Here is a 4,676-nt window from a genome sequence, read left to right on the forward strand (position 1 = left end):
ACACACATGCAAAGATTTAATTGTTTTACAGTCAAAGTTGGATGTTCGTTTTTGTCCTTTAAAAATGTTTGTGTATTTGAAAGCACTAACATTTAGGGATGACTCGGATCGTCTCCTTTAAAGTGGAGACAAGTGTGTCCACTGATCCACGTCACTTTACCTGGATGATGACTCCTCTCTCCCTCACCCAGAAACACTCCTAAAATAACCAAGCAAATAAATAATATTGAAGATTTACTCACATTACAAAAACATCAAAAACATCTCCCTTTGATTCCATTTCTCCATTCCTGCTAAACATCAGGCTACAAATATCCCAGTAAATCACAGTAAAATGTAAAGCACATATTTTCTCTGCTTTGTCTAACCTCTGCAGAGCCTCTGTCAAGAAAAACAAATCTGTAAGCATAAAACAAATATACATTTCATAACACGTCACTGGACAAACCTCGGTCAGTTGATTTCCTCTGTGCAGTGCAGACGAGCATCAGTCAGCAAGTCAAGGTGGTGAGATGGACTCGTGCCCTTTGTGACTCTGCTAGTTCTTCTGAGGAAACACCACCGTCTCTCCACACCGTCACCATCTGTGAGCACAAACGGCCGCTCTGCTCTGCCAGCATGTAGGAAATCACATATCACACACACAAGGGTGAAGAAACATTAGAGCTCAACTTTGGATACTTTAGATCTACACAGATCAAAGTAGCTCTTAGTCTCAGCAATCAGACAAACAATGATACCAAACTGATTCTGTATGAATACAATATGGTATTTTCAATACAGGTGTCAAATTAATGTATTAAAAGTAATATATATATATTTGATAAATTAGTTTGCTAAATTAGAATATATTTTTCTTTTTCTTTCATTTAACAATTGCAACCGAAAGAAATTAAATATTGAACAAAAATATATTGTCACATTCTTCATTCTCAAATACAAATTTCACAAAGTAAATTTTTGATTAACATAAAAAATATGAATTACAAAAAATAATTGTATATTATTAAAATATTGGCAGCACGGTGGCACGGTGGTTAGCACTGTTGCCGCACAGCAAGAAGGTCCTGAGTTCAATTCCACCATCAGGCCGGGGTCTTTCTGTGTGGAGTTTGCATGTTCTCCCCGTGTTTGCGTGGGTTCCCTCCGGGTACTCCGGCTTCCTCCCACTGTCCAAAGACATGCAGCTTGTGGGGATAGGTTAATTGGATAATCCAAATTGTCACTAGGTGTGAATGTGCGAGTGAATGTGAGTGTGAATGGTTGTCTGTCTCTGTGTGTTGGCCCTGCGACAGACTGGCGACCTGTCCAGGGTGTACCCCGCCTCTCGCCCTATGACAGCTGGGATAGGCTCCAGCGCCCCCTGCGACCCTGAAAAGGATAAGTGGAAGCGAATGGATGGATGGATGGATATTAAAATATTATGCAACCGTGACCAAAGTCAGAATCATCATTACAGTATTGTGGACTTACTGCTTGTATAATAGTGATAAACTTCAGGGGAGATCATGATGACAGAAAACTGTAAACAACACTCTGAAGTCAAGCTGCTTTTCTTGTTTCTGTGACCTCAGCACGCTGACAGACCTGAAGTTGCTACAGATTTTAAAAAGTGATAATTACAGGGAAGAAACTTCTCCTTTTCATCGCTTTAATCAAACATTTGATGCCTCAGCTGTCTCAGTCCTATGGCATTCTGCAACTACAACTAACCTGAGGCGGCTTGGATTTGGCTGCAGGTGCCCCTGTACATCCTTCTCAGCAGCACACATGTGGGTACCATTTAATCACACTTCTTCCTGAGCTTTGCTTCATCACAAGACTAAAGGTGGCATCCCATGTCACAGTCTTATCATCATCCAATTGGAGAAGAAACATTTACAGGCCTCCTGGTTTTGTTTTCTGATCCTGCAAAAAGACTGAGGACAACAAAGCCCAGAGAACACGAGATACACAACATCCAACATTCAGACTCAACAGCCTCCATAAATGAAGAGCACCAGGTTGGTCCAGTTATACTAGATATGAGCATACTTCACATTACTGTGTATGAATAATAATCAAGAGACAAACTTTGAAGATGCAGAGCATGATGTCCCATCATCAGACTGCAAACAAACATCCACCAGGCTTCTTTGTTGGCAGAGGTGATGATTCTCCCATCAGGGATCAGTAGCGTGTATTAACCTGTGGTATAAGCAGCAGTCACTGAAATATTACTGTTTCAGATATGAAATCTGCCACATAAAAGCCAGGGTGGGACGGATCTCTGCAAACTGACTTACCTCTGCAAGTGTGAGGCTGTTCCTCCAGCTTCAACAAAAATCTGACTCTCCCGTCACAAACAAAACTCCAGCTGGGAGATAGAAAACGCTGCCTGGGTCTTGCTGGATGTTGCTGGTCAGAGTCCACACATTAGCAGAGTGCTGCTTGGTCCCACTGACCCATGTGGACAGCGACTGTGGCGAACTGTTCTGGAAAACAGAAAAGAGAATTAAAATGACAAAAAGCCAAACAGGATTTCCACAAAGACTCTTAGAATCAGCAATCAGAAAATCTTTGGTTCATATTATAATTAAATATGACCAGGCTCCTTAAATGTAAGCAGTTAAGATCTGATTTGATTTACAGTCTTCACACAGCACATTTGTCCAGGCTGTCAGGTAAACATAGAATTAATCTCAGGTAACATGACTCACAGTAGAGATTCAGTAAGAAAGATTGCCAGCTCTAATATTATTACCACACCAACAGCTCAGATTTCTAGACGTATTTAAACAAATGTCTTCTGAATATTCAATTCATGTTCACAGTGGGAGGGTGGGGGGTATCGTGGAAGTTTGTAAATAAAGTCTGCAACACAGAAAGAGCTGTGATCAAGCTATTTATTACTGCGCGCAGGAGAGCCAACACACATCAAACATCTAAGTTCACAGTCATGTCAGCTCTGCCACAGAAGTGGTGCTCCCACTCCTTTATGCAATCCAAGGAAGAGGGAGGAAGTTACAAACTGATCCTACCACACTTCACACGTCTCGCTATGAAACCTAACGGATCAATGGTTAAGCTGTTTTGTGCCCTTGGCCTTATCAGCACCTGTAAAGGGAGTTGTTTTCTCAAACTGCTGATGCTGAAGTAAGTTCATCTAGTTTTAGAAACTTTCACTGAACAGTCTATAACAGTGTCACAACTAAGCATATGCATAAGCACTTAAATACTTTAAATGAGAATAATAGAAAATTTCTATTTCAGGAGCTAGAGCCTGTCCCAGTAGTCACAGGTAGAGCACACCTGGACAGGTCACCAGTCTGTCAGAGGACTAACAGAGAGACAGACATCAGAGTAACAAATCTATTTAAAATTAATGTAAGCTTGCTGCAGCTGTATGTATGAACATGTGTTTCTGTGCTCACAGTCCACCTCTCAGGAACCTGGAGTTCATTTTTAGTCTACTTTAAACAGACCTCACAAAAGGCTGATGTGGCTGGATCAGTAGTCTGATTTAAGTACGATACCTTTGGCCAGGGATTCATCTGGTACATCGCTTCACTGCAGTCTTACATATTATCCCCACACCTGAATAAAAAATATTGATATTTACAAATAACAGATTCAGCTGATGCAGCCTGACTCAATCTGATTCCAGATGTTCAGCACACACAGAGACACAGAGGGACTGTTTAAAGTTTAGTGTTAACCTGAGTCACTGATCATTTACAGTATTACAGAGTCTGGCAGTCTTTGCATGATGTCCACGTCACTGTAAGTTTCTATCTGACTCTCAGGTGTGACAGGTGTGCCAGCAGGAAAGAGTCATAATAACCTGCATCCTGAGGTTTGTCCTGCAGGATTAAAGGAGCCAGGCTTTGTTCACACAGCTAGGATTGTATTTCACACTGACCCTGGGTCAGTATAAGTATCATACAGTTTAAACGAAGCACTGAAACTTGCACATATTTATAACAGATGCATTGAAGCTAATCGGCATATTTACTGTCAATCTGTGGCTGCGATTAATCCCTTTACTGGAAACTTTATTAACTAGTAACTTCATCAGTCATGACAGAAGCTAATATTTCTGTCCCAACATCGTTTAAACAGTAACAGCTTTACTACAATATAAGCTAACGTTTACACCCTAACTTTAAGCTAGCACCATAAAGACGGTAAAACACGTAATAATATCTACAAATGCATCTTAAAGCTGTTATATTAGCACTCGCTGTATTACTAACATAAGCACATTAACATTATTGACACTCGCTGACTTTTAATAGTCATTCTATAAATGCTGTCCGTTTAAATGGTCTTACCTGTAACACTGCTGTATCCACCGGATTCCAGCCAGAGTGGATTCTGGAGTCTTCCCACGCTCCTGTTAGTGATCCTCCATCTGGATGGATGATAACAACCTTCTGAACAATCTAGCAGGTGGATGGCCCATGATGGCCCATATCTATGGGACTGATTTCTGCTAATAACGCCCATTGTATGGACTGATAACAGCCGAAGCGGGTGAATAAAGTCACCCGGTCGCTAGCTGTGCCATTACCCAGCATACACCTCTCCCTCCATAAATGCAATAAACGATACAAAAGTAATGGCCTATAATTAATTTATCTGCTGTATCTGCTGTTTCTCAGGTAGTTGTTTACATTATATAATATATTGTGTTC

At 40.9% G+C, this 4,676-nt stretch overlaps 1 long non-coding RNA gene across 4 annotated transcripts; it reads right to left on the reverse strand.

The window, feature by feature from the left end:
• Positions 1 to 340: 340 nt before the first annotated feature.
• Positions 341 to 4,376, reverse strand: LOC120437949. 4 transcript variants are annotated; one of them, XR_005611521.1, is made up of 6 exons: positions 4,314 to 4,376; positions 2,286 to 2,474; positions 2,074 to 2,187; positions 1,714 to 1,919; positions 1,474 to 1,596; positions 341 to 610 (listed from the first exon to the last, which is right to left on the reverse strand). It is a non-coding gene; the product is annotated as an uncharacterized LOC120437949 (long non-coding RNA). The 4 variants fall into 4 exon arrangements; XR_005611519.1 differs by adding an exon at positions 3,516 to 3,576 and having other exon boundaries at positions 1,714 to 2,187; positions 4,314 to 4,349; XR_005611518.1 differs by having other exon boundaries at positions 1,714 to 2,187.
• Positions 4,377 to 4,676: the final 300 nt, after the last annotated feature.

Source organism: Oreochromis aureus, linkage group 3 (assembly GCF_013358895.1).
Source record: "Oreochromis aureus strain Israel breed Guangdong linkage group 3, ZZ_aureus, whole genome shotgun sequence".
In the NCBI taxonomy this organism is placed as follows: domain Eukaryota; kingdom Metazoa; phylum Chordata; class Actinopteri; order Cichliformes; family Cichlidae; genus Oreochromis; species Oreochromis aureus.